Genomic DNA, 15,616 nt, shown 5'->3' with positions numbered 1-15,616 from the left:
TCCCATATATGAAATATTTTTAGTGCTCTGTTAAATATTAACTGATAACCCTTTTTTTTTTTTTGAGCTCACCGTGTGCAAGATGCAGCACTAAGCACTTTATATTGCTAAGTACTTTATTTTTATAATTTCATTTGTACTTCTTTACAGTCCTATGTGTTAAGCATTTAGACATAACTGATTTGGATGATCAGTTATTTTATCCAAGGTCAAAAATTTAATAAGTGGTGGAGCCAAATTTTTAGCCAGGGCAAGTCTGACTCTAGATCATGTTCTCTTGATTTTGAGGATAATAGGTCTGAGTTCAAATCTCCATTTCATCATTTACTAATGATATGACCCTGGGAAAATTAATTAATCATTCTTGTCCTATTTTTCCAGTCCTTAAAATGGGGATAAATATGGTACTTAAATCAAATATTTGAAATGCTTAGGACAGTGTTTGGCACTTAGAAAGTGCTCAATAAATCAATAAATATTAGCTATTGCTAATCATATTTAAAGAGTATGTCCATAGTATACATAATTAAACTTCCTTTCCCACCAGCAGAGACATTTCTTCAATATTCAATTAATCACGTCTTACAACTCCCTGTACATATGCCCTGGCAGTGACTGTTCCCAGGAGAGCCAGTGTTGGAATGCACATGTCGACATTTCAAATGTAAAGTACTGCAAGGTCAGTGTGTCCCAAGAGAAGGCCAGCTGCCAAGAGACCTTGCAGGGTAGCATTTCTAGGGTGAATTCATCACAACTGGAGTTCAGACCTCAGCAATGCAGGTCCCAGCATTTGGTCTAGTTAATGCCCAGAGCTGATTATTCAGGGGGGATGACTTATACCAACTAACGAGAGCCCGAAGCACATAAATTGGAAAGTCACTGTATTAATTTACAATGAAAAATATTACCGTTAACTGGACTGGACATTTGAGTCAGTCTGACCAGTGAATTCCGGCCCTGTAGGTAAGCTACATAGGGATCCACATTAGCAGAAGGTTGCCTGGAGAGCGAGATGCTTGTTTCAAATGCTTAGTCTCATCAGGCTGTAATGGCAGCCTGCATCCATCTCCATCTACTTGCCGGAAAGAACAGATATTCCGAGCAGCTTGACAATGCCAGGATGTCCCTTTCTTGGACAGGAGCACAGTGTGCTTCTTTGACTTTCCTTTTTCTGTGGTACCAAGGCTGACCAATCTCAGCTTCAGATAGTCACTTTCTTTCTGTAGATATGTTAATACCATAGAAAATTAGATATGACAATTCCAACAGGAAGGTTGCTGTGGTCCAAAAGCCATCTTGCCACTTATTAGTGGTTTTTGCTTGTTTAATAGTTTCACTTTTAAGGTCATCTTCATTGCTGGTCATTCCAAATTCTCCTGGATACTTTATGTACCATGCACACAGTGCATGCTCTGCCAATGTCACCACAGCCTCATCTGCCTCCAGCTATCTGTAGTTTTCTCATCATTCACGTAAATTCCTACTGAATGAACCTCCTAAACTCTACTAAAACCCACCAGGAGCCTGTACTTTAACTGTCTTAACTACCAGTGTTACCAAAATGTATTGCCACAGATTGTTACTAGCCTCCTTAAATATATTTTATAACAAAATGGTTTGTAATTAATTAATATGTAGTGTAAAGACAATACTTCAACAAAAACTTTATGGAATTATTCATATTATTTTTGATACCTTACTAAGCATCACAGTATTAATAGGATCTTATCATCTACCACAGTTTTTGACCTTCCTGTGACATCTAGAATAGAACCTTTGCTTCCTGTGATGTCTAGAATAGAAGCAAAAGTCTGGGAATGGTCAAGAAAAGCCTCTATGATCTTGCCTCTGGCTGCCTCTCTGAATTAATTTCCTCCCACTTGTCTTCTTTTTGAATAGTTCTCCAGACTCTTTAATGGTTTTGGTTTATGCCAAGTGTACAGCTTCATGAGACTCTTTGCCCTTGCTGTTCCTCTGCCTGGAGGGTTCTCTCACTGAACATTTACATCTGGTTCATTCCTCCTTTTATTCAGCTCTGTAATGATTTTGGTGATCATTAGAATTTATCATGTGTGTTGTGCCAACTACCCAAGTTACCTCGAATGATGTATAGGTGCTGACTTTGCTATTTCTCTGATGTTTTATTATATGGCATATCAAAGGAACCCAGATTAATGGTCAGACCTGCCTAGAAGCTCACCCAAGGGTGGCATCCAACTCTTTTTCACTGTCACGCAGCTTTCATGAGTTCTTACTCAGCGCTCGCTCGTTCACGCTCTCTCTCTCTCTGCATCTGGCTTATCTTTATACTTCTTCACCATAACACCATTCTTCAGTTGTTATTGATTCTTCCCTGCGTTTGTTCCCATAAATGGTAAGATGGCGAGGAGGCACTTTAAATAGTCAACAAGCAATTATTATACTCATGTCTCTCCAGCCTCTAGCAGTTGTAGTTCTCCTCTTCCCTTCGGGTCATCCTGCTGCCATTTCTTTTATCACCACTCTCACCAACTTACTGAGAGTGAGAAATTGCAGCATTTGCTCTCACCTGACTTTGGGAAGACTCGTTGTAATGTCCCATTAAATGTCACAATGTACATGGGTGGGGCCATCAGAATGTGCTCTTTTTAAAACCAATTCTCATTTTTGTACTATTTTCTACTTTTTGTAGAGATAGTTAACTAGAGAGCCTGAAACTTTCATTTTTCATTTTTCTTTCCTTCCTAGGGCAACTTAGGTATTTTGAAAATATTTACATATGCAAAGTATATTTGTTAATATGCTGGAAGATTCTAGTTTAATTTGGTTATTATGAGAGAAATTAATTCTAAAAGTACTTTTGAACATAAACTTTTTTTTTTTCTTTTTTTTTGGTGGGGGGAATTTGTTGACCTATTAAAACTCCAGCAGATCAGTTCACAGATTCTTCACTTGGGACACTTTTATTCTTCAGATCTGTCTGTGCCAAGTGGCATGATATTTTGCTAGAGAGCAGGCACTGAAGATATACTCATCCTTCAGATTCACTCATCCAGGAATATCCAAGGTATGCCACTGGGATGTCTTTGAGCAGGTTCACGGATGCTGCTTATGATAGTACACAGCATTAAATGCAAAAAGGAGATGTTTAAAAGCCTTATAAATGCCAGGAACTGAGAGAGAAATGTGAACTCTGTTTTGAAGAATCATGTTGATAAATGTACTGGGACCTAAGAGTCAGAAAAAGATCTCCAAGTTTATTCTGCAGCTCTTTGTATTTAAAAATGTGCTGATTGGAGATATCTCCCCTGACCCTCCATGTGCGTGTTTCTGAGAATTTATAAGTGAACCAAGAAAGATAGGATTGTGGTTTTGTTATTATATGATACGTGAGTAGGCTGCTAGACTGCTCTGTTCTGTGACCGTTACTCATATCTGGGCAGTCTTTACTGTTAATGGTTGGCCTCTTTGCTTGGCCCGCAGGCTTTACTTATAGAAAGGACACATTTTCTCTGAGATCGATTCAAACCAAACCACTTTGTATGTTGCTCTGCAGCTTCTCATCATTTCATAGGGATGTGACATTATTGAAGTTCTTTTAATATGTCACTATACTGTTTTCTTCCTCTGACCCTGTCTATTCTCAGTCTGCCATACAGCTGACATCCATTCTGTGTGTCCAGATGAGTGGAGCTGTGTTGTAGCAGGAATCACTTCTGTGATGGTAGACTTTCTAAGACTTCATTGCATGATCCTGTCTTGCCTTCTTACATGATGTCTGGGATATCTGAGTTGGACTTTCAGATGGGAGAAGGTGATTACATATATGGTATGATTTGAGAGATGACAGGAAAGGTTTTCTATCCCTAAATCATTTCTATTCAAGTATCAATGTGCCTGAGATTCCATTTCCAGAAGCTTTTTTTCTTTTTCATGTAAACTTTCCCACTCTCCCATCAGAAAGGGTTGAACATTAACACGCTAATATGTTAGAGCGAGTGATACTATTAGCATCATTTGGAAAGATCTGGCCTCAGTTCTGGGATCTGAAGTAGACTCTTAATTATGGGGAACCATTTCCTCGTAGATTTTAGGTGGCAGACATTTTTCTCATCATGTTACAATTATTAAATCAGGTAAGAATCCCATGAAGACGGTGGCAGCACTTTTACAAGATTCACCGTACTTGTTGTTTTCATTTAAGCAGATGAGTTCATATGAAGGACAGAACACTAGGTGTCAAGATAACCTATATAACAATAACCTATCAATTTTGCATATATTGAAGAGATCATGGCTATTGTTCAAAGTCCTATCTGTTGATGTCTTCAGACAGGATGGAGAAGGATGGAACAGTTCCAGCTTGAATGTTTCTACAATATTTGGACTCCAGAAGAAATGAGAGAACTTAGAGCATGCCCTAGTCTCACTGTCATCAAGAAATAAAGTAATTTTTATGTAGTTAACTGTAGTTGAAAAAATGTTTTTAAATAATTTAAAAATAAATTAAAAATTAAAAGATAATTTAAAAAGAAGTAAGAACATTAACTCTGGGTTATTTACTGTTTTCCATCATTGACAATATCTTGGCCAGAGTCAACAGGAGATATCCAGGTAATAAAAATAAGAACTAATGTTTCTTGAGTAATCACTTTATGCCAACAAGTTCATTACATATATTATTTCATGATATTCTCAACAGCCTTATGAGGTCAATAAGATTATTATCCAAATTTTAATCATTTTAGTTAAATTAAGTAATTTGCCCAAAGTTTTACTCTTAATGACTGGCAGGTCAAAGGGACTTGAATTCATCTAGCTCCAAAACAATGTTTTCAAAGATCACGCTAAACTGCATCCTTCACCCTATTTGGACTGAGGACATATTGGTCATTAAAAACCAAACAATGTGTGTGCGGGGACGCGCGCGCACACACACACACACACACACACACACACACACCCCACAACTAGCTATAGCCAAAAGATTTAAAACAACAACAAACAGAGGGAGAGCCAAAGATATTTATAGACAAAATAAATTCCCAAGAGGTAAACAGATAAATAAATAAATAAACAAATAAACAAAATGGCAGATTCATAAATAAACTGACACCAAATTTCTCTATTAGAATAAGGTAGCTTTCAATAAAGAACTAATAAGTAAAAATTTACATATAGCATGGCACTATTAACTAAATACTTGAATTATGGAATCAACTAGATTAAAAAGATGGCCAGGGAATCTTCTAAGCAATGAATATTTGCCCTCATTCATGTGTCTTAGATTTGACTGTTCTAGGCTTAACACATCTTCTCGGATTTAAGTCACCATCAGGGCCAACCAAAGGTCATTTAAGTCTTCAGTGTATTCTCCACTTGACACCTAAAATCTTATACTCTCTTAAAACTACATGTTAGCATGTTCAATAAACTCAATTCAGAATACTTCCCCTCACCGCATATACAACCTTGTTGTCTTGGTCATATCTTGCTTTTAAAATATTTTCCCCCAAATGAAATTAAAGCATGCCCACTGCAGAAAAATTAGAAATGTAGAACTATATTATAAGGAAAATGAAAGCCTTGTACAAAGTTAATTACCGCTAACACATCAGCGTATGACTTTCTGGTATTTAAATGTATATTTTACCTAGCTGAAATCATATTGAAATATAACTTTGCTTTCTGACTTTCTTCCATGTTAACATGATAACAAAAGCATTCTCCATCTTTTTAAATCATCCCTTTACAAACAGCATTTTGATGTCTGCGTAGCGGTATGTCTAAAAATACTATCATTTTCATAATAATTTATTGTTGAACATTGGTGAAGAGACATCAGATATAAATATTCCGTGACCAACTACCAATTACTGATGTGTGTGTGTGTGTGTGTGTGTGTGTGTGTGTGTGTGTATGTATGTTGCAAGTTGTTGGTGGGGAGTTTGAACTGTAGGCAAATATGCTTTATCTCTCCCACCCCAATTTAGAGAATATTTAAGTTAATCTTAAATTTTCTTTTGTAGTCCCATTACAGTTGACGTTCAATATTTGTATTAGTTTCAGATGTACAGCATAGTGGTTAGACATTTATATAATTTATGAAGTGATCCCCTGATTGGCACCCACCTGGGACTGTACATAGTTATTACAGTATTATCAATCTTTGACTCATTTTTCTGCCCCTAAAACTGATACCAGGCTAAGAATGAAGTGAGGAATGGATCTGAGAAGTAAAGACTGAGGGCAAAAAAGAAGAGAAAAATGAACAGAAGAAGGACACTAGAGAGAGAATAAAGTAGAAGAGAGGGAAGGAAGGAAAGAGGGTGTGGAATAGGATGAAATAATCTGTCAGTTGTATGCTTATGACTTGCGAAGTTGGCCGGAATGGAATTAACCTTTCAGAATGCTGTGTGTTAACTAGCCATCTCATTGCTTTCTCCGAAGCCCAACTCAACTTTTTTTTATCAGCATATGAATTTATGCAACATATTCTATCTTCTGATATGAGCAATTGTAGCATTTCAGAAGCCAGCCTTGTTTCCAGGAATCTGTTTTGTGTTACAAAATTCTGGAATTAGATTTCCTGCTGCCCTTTCGCCTCTCAACTGCCTGGTATTACTACAGTTGCTTTGTGAGGGAGGCCCTGAGAAGTGGCCTCAAACCAGCTGTGGTCCCATGGGGCTGCATATAGCAGTGCTCTGAAATTCCTACTTACTAGCTCCTTCAACAAGACTGATGCCGAAAGGGCTGCGTTTCTGCTTTCAGCATTCATCACATCCTTATAAATGAAACATGAATGTAATTCATATTTCTTCTAGGGAGAGAAGTTTTAGAGGCTTCATTTATTCATTCAACAAATATTTATCGGATCCCTTCTGTCCTTAAAATATCATAGCAAGCACTATGAAACATAAGCACAGTTCCTACCCTTAAGAGTCTAGTCTACCACCAAGTTCTGTTCATTTTACCTCTTCAATCTCTCTTGTATCCATCTATTCTGTCCATCCGAAGTACAATAGTCAATTCAAGCGATTATCGTCCTCCTGGATTACTATACTTTGAGAATTGGGTCAGGTTATTTCTATGCTTAAAAACATTCACTGCCTGGCCAAATCTCTAAATTGTTGCTATGACCTATAAGGCCCCAGAAGACCCGAACCCAGTTAACCTTCAGATAATATCTTTTGACCCCTAACACGTAAGCCATCTTGAATTTCTTTTTGTTCTTTGAATGTGCAATGGTCTATCTTTCTACTATGATTTTGTGTATACTGTTTCTTCTGCTTCCAGAATTCTCCCCACTTCATTTTCCTTATCTCTCCTCTCCAATTTACCAATTGCTATTCATTATTTAGTTATTAAATTAGTTTCAGCCAAGATTTCCCTGTCTGCTCATGCACCTCTCCCATCTCCCCTTCTTTGTTCCCCATGATGCCCTCTTCACTCCACTCATTGTACCTTTTCATTGCTTACTGATGTGCCCCTAGTAGGCTAAAAATTCCATGAGGCAGGTACTATGTTTACCATGTCTTTTATTATGTCCCCACCATGTAATATCGTGCCTGGTATATTGTATTATCAGTTGGGAATATTTTTAATTGAATTTTTGCATTAAGAAACCTAACCTGTATTATCATTTAGGAGCCCTTACGAACACCAGTAATGCTTTATACACCATACACATTCATACACTGTGTATAGGCTAAGACTACATGTGATTCGGTGATAGGTACACAGGGAGTGTTACAGGTACCAGAGACATAACATACCACGATGAAGAAGTTAGATCCTCAGAACTTGAGTTTCTGACCTTTTCTGTTTCTTGCCTCTTCCCAAATGGTCCAGTCACCCTGCCAAAGTTTACAATTATGTATTTAAGAGCCACCAGAGCTAAATTCAGTAATGTATTATTTCAGCTATTTTGAATGAACTTAGCACTTGGAAATCTATGCCTTCTCCCTCAAGGAATGCTCACTCAGGGCTTCTAGAACCATCCCTATACAAATGATGCCCGAACATACATACATCTTCAACCCTGACTTCTGTTCCATCATTCACTCTCTGAATTTTCAATACCTTCTGAAAGTTTCTATCAATGTATAGGTAGGTACCAGGGTGTGGTATGTTGTGTATCTCTGGGAGGGGATAGGATAAGAAGTTGGGTGACAGGTTGACTAAATCTTGGAGTAAATCTGAATGATTACAGCTTCAGTTGCATTTGCACTAGTATGTAAAGATATTGGTGGTGTTAAATAACTTTCACACATTAAATGAAATTTAAATAAATCATGTTGAGTAGTGTGATCACAAGCTAAAGAGATATAGTGGAATACCAGGTAAAAGAACGAGGGAATATATATGGATACAAATGAATTAAATAAAAGCTAGTGTTTACCGAACACTGTCTGACACTTCACCCGTTTTTTTAACATACATTATTGTAGTACTCTTTACAGTAATATACTATTCCCTTATGTCAATGAGAAAATTAAAGCCTGTGAAGGTTTAATAACTTTTACAAGTTTATACATGCAGGATATGGAAAGGATGAGATATGGTGGAAGCCACGTGATTGCAAGGTCTGAAACCTTAAGTAGTTCACTAAATGAAGGGATTGCATAAGTGGTAAAGGAAGTGAGAGAGAGGCAAGAATGAAGGTAAAGCAATGAGCTGGGAGGTATGAGAATCAAAAAAGAATAAGCTAGAAAGGTTTGGACAGTGTAGATGAGAAAATTACATATGGTCATCAAGTTTCATATTCTCAGAACATGTTCTCCATTTGCCAGATGCCTTCAAAGCTGGCATAGTTCACACCAAGGAAACATTACCTGATAAGGGGGCAGAAGAATTGTCTAAGCTGGGAACCAGAAACTCACTGCTGACATGTCAGGTGTTCACAGTGGGCTTCTTAGGATGCCTCCAGGCACCAACAGCTCCTCACCTTGCCCAAATACATGAGGAAGTGAAAATATGTAGAAAAGTAAAATGGAGTCTGTAAAGCTGTGAAGTCATGTATAAAAGGATAACTTACACAGCAGAAATATTATCAGTAGTCATTGCTGTAGCCGGAGAGTACCTGGAAAGTATACTTTCTAATTTCTTCAGCCTAGGGGCTTTCTTTAATCCATCGTTGAAACTACATAAAAGTCCCTGCCACAGAAAAAACTACAGGAGGGTGGGAAGAGCAACCTTCCTGGCCCCTAGTGACCTAATAACATGGAAAGTGAATTCAACCAATGGTCAGTAAATCTCCCTGGCTGTAAGGATGAGCACCAAATGAATTTCTTGCTTGACAGCAGCACACGGCAGAAACCTTTAATATGTGTGGAGCCATTTCTGAGTAACCTTCACCTTTTTTGACATGCCGCTATTGGATGCTGGTGATCCATGTTGCCACTGTGCTGCATGCTGGCCCAGACTGGTTTTTAATTAAATCCCCCTAAAGGATGGTCAAATCGACCTGTCTTCACTGAAAAAGTAGTTGTGATCGAGTGCCCTGAGAATACATACTACTCCATGGCCTTCCTCTCTCCCCAGAGGCTGTCTCACTGCGTCACTGATCAATGTCCTTCTCCCTGGGTTTTGAGCAGAAGCATGACGAACACAGAGAATGAAAACCCAGGGTAGTTTCCATAGCAACATTTTTAAAAAGAAAGGAACGAAAGAGGGAAAAAGTGGAACTCTACTATGAATTGGGTTCTGAATATCAGTGAATGAGTTGCTTGTTCTAAGCAGTCAGTGCTAAGGTTTGTTTATGTAAGAGCAATAGAGATATTATCGGAATTCCTTCCATTCTAGATTCTTCCAGTAGGGGGTAGAAACATGAATAGCGTGAGGCCTAGATGAAGGAAAACACAGTCACACTTGTGACACTTGCGTACCTTCTTGCTCTGAAGTTGGTCACATTGTTAAATATTACAGTCTAGGAATACTTATTCTGATGTCCTTGTACCTTCACTAACTTTGGGGAAGATAACATATAAAATGTTTGTTACCTTGCTTTAAAGAGCTTATTAACATAAAATATTGAATAAATTTTTCCAAGCAAAACAATGTGCGACATAACAGTAAGTTGCAAACTGAAAGCAAATACTTTGAGTGAATATAGATTGAAAAAATTCAGCACTGAGCGGTGTTAATTTGGAAGCCTTCATGGAAAGGGCACATGGTCTTGTAAAAGAGGAGAAACAAGACAGTAACACAGCAGTTTTTTTCCTAGGTAAGGTAAACCAGAATGCAAAGTTCATAAACTTGCAGGTGAAATAGGTGAAGTGTGCTTGGGATAGTATGGTGAATTGGGTCTCTCCTACAACAGATGTCAATGAAAGATAAAAATGGGGTTTGGGAGAATAGGCAGGATACATGTTTAGTGAAATTTATATTTAATATGAAATCCCATAGTAAGTTCTAAGATATTTTCGAGTCATTTAGGAGTCTTAAGTACTAAGTGCTTGAGGAAAATAATATGGAGCAATGCAGTTCCTTGGCTGAGAGATAGATAATACTAGAGACAGAAGAATCTACAGTGAATTATATAGGATAGGCCTTTTGTATGGAAGGTGAATCTGGTCATTCTAATAATGGCAAGATGGGAATTAATTGAATGTTATACTCTAAGATGAACTTCACGTGTGATAATAATGCTCGCCAGCATTTAAGAGCTCATAATATACAGGCAATGCAATCAGAATATTTCATTTATAATCTTCATAATCACCCACTGAGGTTTTATTTTCTATCGTTTTTTTAAATGGATGCCCATTTTATAACTGGAAAACTGAAAATCAGGGAGATTAAATGCACATAGCTGATGAGCATGAGACTGGCATTTGAACCAGACTCCAAGACACATGACCCTTCCAAGTTGGAGCATACTGTGTGTGATTCATATGTGCAATAAGTTGTAGGAGATGAAACTAAGAGAGATTGCCATGGCTTGATATTAAATGGACAGAAGGTGATGGAGAAAACCCCAAAGAAAGAGGACAATGGCAGTGTCATCAGGAGTGATGGACATATTTGGAGTTCAGGATTTTTTTCAAATGTCATTTTTAGTTTGGGCAGACATTGTCCCTGTAGTTTTCATTGATTACATTTTAATTAATACCAGCAGGGGTAGCTCTGTATACCTCTTGATAAGCTTTCTATAGTTTGGAAAATTTCAGATATTGCATAGGGTTGGGAGCATTGAATTAATGCACTTTCTGGACTCCCAGCCCTGTGCTAATGTATGCCCTAGGAGGAAGATGAAGGTCAGCTGGAAAAGAGAACCATCAGCAGCTGTAGGTAGAATTGTTCTTTCTACCAGCCTTTGGCAAAATGTTCCTTAAGCTTTCTCTATGCCTCATCTTGCATAGATGAAGGCTTTTGGTTTTCGTTGTAATAGAAATTGAACTAAGTGTTCAATACTAAAATCTTAATACGCGTGTCTACGATTTATCCAAGTCCCTATATAAAGGCATGTGGAGAAAGAAAGCATTTCATGTTCCTTTGCATATTTTCTTCAATTCTTTTCCGAAATGATAACCCTGGGGTCTAATAGCATGCCTTATGCTTCTCTACCTAATTTGCATGGAGAATATTTTATAGTACAAAATATCCATTGATGGGCAAGAAAAGAAAAACGATAGTGACTGTTTCATGTCAACAGCAGGGGAATGTGGGTTGGGTTTAGTTTAATTCTGAACAGTGATAAAGGGGATTAACACTAAGATGCAACAATGCTGACTTTAGCAGCTTCTCTGCCCTTTGAGGGAAAGCAGAAGTTTATTAGCACGGTGTTTAGAATGATGATTCTGGAGGCACAGACCTAAATTAAAGTCCTGGCTTCACTCCCTCGTTCTGGGTCTTGGGCAGTTACTTAATATACTTTAGCCTTTGTTTCCTGATTCTAAAAAAATGAAATAGTAGCACAAATTTATTCATTAATTGTAAGTAATGTTGCATATGAAGTGTTTAAAACAGAGCCTAGATCATTACATGGTTGGAGACTGCCATTAATAAGAGCAAAGATAGCTAGATGAGCAGTGAACCTGATATAGCAGGAGAGGAAAAGGGCTCTACACCATTTCAGAGCCACAGTGATGACATCAAAATGAGATATAAGAAGGGGTAGAACAAGGCTGGAGAATGGATTTCCTTAGATCCATAATACCTCACAAGGCACAGTGTGTGATGGGAGCAATGGGGGGGGCACAGAGTTTAGCAGGTAGAGAATTTACATGTGAGTGCATAAGTGCACAATTCTTCTACCCAGCACTACCACTAATTTGCAGAGAAAAGTTTATTCTCTTTCTTCCTTGCTCAGTCTTGAATATAAGTAAAAAACAAAATATCAAAGGGAGGCAAAGAAGGCTTCACACCTTCACATACTCATACACAGAACAAGAGTTCCCAATCAGGAACAAAACTGACAATAGCAACTATTGTTAGAATAATGCCCCATTTAGTTACAAGGGATAATTGTCATTCTGACTTAGAACCACTTCATTATTTGATATGGCAGTTACTGTGGCAGTTTTACAGGCTATATCTTTGATAAAAATTTCTCTGATTGCTCTGGTTGTTCTTGTGAAACCTCAACCCAGGTAAGACTTGTTTAAATATTGATACACACACACACACACACACTCACACACACACACACGCACACACACATACGTGGACAGGTAGTGGTAAAATATGGAATTACCCTTTTGTCTAGCAACAGAAATCTGGAAGCTGTTTTTGGAGGTAAGCAGTGGGTCACTCTAGACTCCAGCCATCTCAAATAAAACCCAGCTGTCAATGACTTTGGGTTGACTAGCTACCTAAAATTTTGTCTGACTTACTATCTGTAACCATTTCTCTCATATATTTTTATTCCCACCTCTATAAACTTGGAATTAGAATTTCCCTATGGTATATCATATTTTAGTTTTTCAAGCTAGTTTCAGCCCATTCTTCATGTGGGCTATGGGGTTGATACACCTATACAATATGTTCCCTTCAAAAGCTTCTAAATAATTAATTAAATGCTAATATTGCTTTTTCTTTTTTTTAACAATTGTTCTTAAATGTTAAATCAATCAGAAATTAATTGAAACTTCCTCACAATTTTCCCTTTTTTCTCCATAAATTAGCTTTTACTTTCATTTTCTTTCATGGACTTTTTTCCCCTTCTCCTCAGGCATTCTCAGAGGGCATCTAAATTTCTTTGGCTCTGTAGTTTTGAAGTGTGCAATTTAGAAGGAATGTGGGTCCGGAGGGAATTGAATTAACTAGAAGCACTCTGATTTTTGATTAAATTGCTTTTTTCAAAGATATTAGAACATTTCAGGTATTCATTTTTAAATTTTCTTCAAAAAAAAAAAAGGGAAAAGGCATTAAAGTTCAGACAGTTTTGGTTCCTTTTTACTTTACTTTTAAGGTTTATACTCAAATTACTTTTGTCATGCTTTTAGTACAAAGTCCCAAAACATTAAGAAAATACATTTATTGAATTTAATTTGGGAAAAATGAGGGACAGGAAATGGAGAGTGCAGAACAACTGAAAAATGAAGGGAATGTAAGAAGACAAACAGTAAGGAGGAGGTATATCCTAAAACAAAGGATGGTGAATTTAGATAGTGGTGAGAAACCAAAAACCAGTAGAATAATGGGCAGAAAGAGCATAGAACAGAATCCTACAGAGGAAATTCTGGGCATGAGACTGTGCGACAGAGCAAGACAATTTTGTGCATTTTGGGTAGAAAGATCTATATGGGGCATAATGGGTAACAATGAAGCCACCAGTCAGCACATATTTTCTCCCCTTTGGGCTAGTGAAAAGTAAATGTGTGATTGTGAGAAATGAATGAGAGCAACCCTTTTGAAATAGTCAATATGACTCACGCCTGGGCTGGACTAATGTATCCAGTCCTGGGATTCTTCACTGGAAGCCTCACAAAACACCTCAAGAGAAATGGGAAAATAGAATCAGCCCAAGAGTAGCTGTTGAACATCTGCACATTCGACTGTATAAAAGCATATCATGTGGATGACTAGTTTAAGTTTTCCATTATTCTCAGTACTTTTAGTTTATTCACTTCACATAGGTACTCAAAAAGGTATGGTACATTCAGAAAACTAAAATGCTGGTTACAATTTAGAAAATGCCAGATTGTTCCTGCTGAAAAAAAAAAAAAATCCCTCTGCCATTCTTTTAAAATCCTTTAGTGGATTCCAATGGCCTTACTGTAAAAACCTAAGTTCCTTTAGATGACTTGAAAAGTCCCTCTTTTGGGACCTAGTCTCCTGGTGGGCTAATTATTTTTATTATTTCTTCACACACTTTTACTCCAATCATTACTGAACAACTTGAGTTTTCTTAACAAACTCATATGTTCTACCATGATCTAAGGCCATTTGGCATGTTGTACCCTCTTCTGGGAAGCTCCATTCTGATTTCGATTCCTTCTACCTTTAATTCAAGATTTGGTTCAGATATTAAGGTGTACATGAAACCTTACTATGTCTGGTCAAAGGGCCTTTCCCTAGTCTTAGTATTTACCACATGATAGCACTGATAACTCTTTGCTTCTCCATCTCTCCCTAACTAGCTTTAGGAAGATACCATGTGGTCTGATCAATTTTTGCTCTCTATTGTCTAGCAAAGTGTGTGCCATCTAAATCTGCTCATTGACGTTGGTGGAGTAAAATGTCAAAGGAATTGGAATAATTTTACCATAGTGGAAGGCTGAAGAGATAGATAACAGCACTCAACAAAATCAGAGACATAGGCAAGAGAGTATTCACAAGTTCCACATCTAATCAATTGATGGTGATGACCGCTATTCTATAAAATAAAAATAGTTAGAGCTTTCCTCAAAATAGTAAGCTATATCACAATATTTTTATTATGCTTCTATTTTATGACTCCTGAATATTCTTGTATAAAGTTTTATCTTTCACCTTATTATATGCTGTGATGTCTCCCTCTCTCTTTCTGATTTTTATCTAATGAGTCAGAGACTTGTATGTTCTTTTTTTAATCTCCCAAAGGCTTTGACAAAGTACCATGCACATAGTAGGCATTTTATAGTTTTATGTATAACGAAATATTTTTGGATGTAATACTCTTAGAAGATAGGTTTTTTGAAACCATTAAAATTGAAAACCAAATGACATAAAATCTATAATCTATTCTTTCTACACACTGGTCACACTATTTCTTTAACATAAATATTTTCTTTTAACTGTCTGTAGTATTAAATGTTCCTTAGCAAAAGTCTATAGCTGTCTATAAAAGTCTATAAGCCATATCTCGTTGTGGGTGTCTATACCAATGAATTAGTTTTATAAATGTCAATGTTTGATACCAAGAAGAGAAAATTTAGCTCATGAAATGTGCAATTTTTAATCCCAGATGATGGTGGTATTTTTTTTTTTTAAAGTGGAGATAGGATTTATTATTGTAGATCCTGGGGTATGATTGTCTGCATGTTATTGAATGGAACCGTGATTCACAAAATGTAGTGCTTAAATCGGAAGCATGGTTATTTCCTAGGAACTCATTAGAAATGCAAATTCTTCACCACCTTAGACCTACCAAGCTACAAACTCTTAAATCTACAGCTTTATTTTTTTTTTTTCCAATTATATTAGTTTCAGG

This window comes from Pteropus medius, unplaced genomic scaffold (assembly GCF_902729225.1).
Source record: "Pteropus medius unplaced genomic scaffold, Ma_sr-lr_union100, whole genome shotgun sequence".
NCBI lineage: Eukaryota > Metazoa > Chordata > Mammalia > Chiroptera > Pteropodidae > Pteropus > Pteropus medius.
This window is presented reverse-complemented; position numbering follows the sequence as displayed.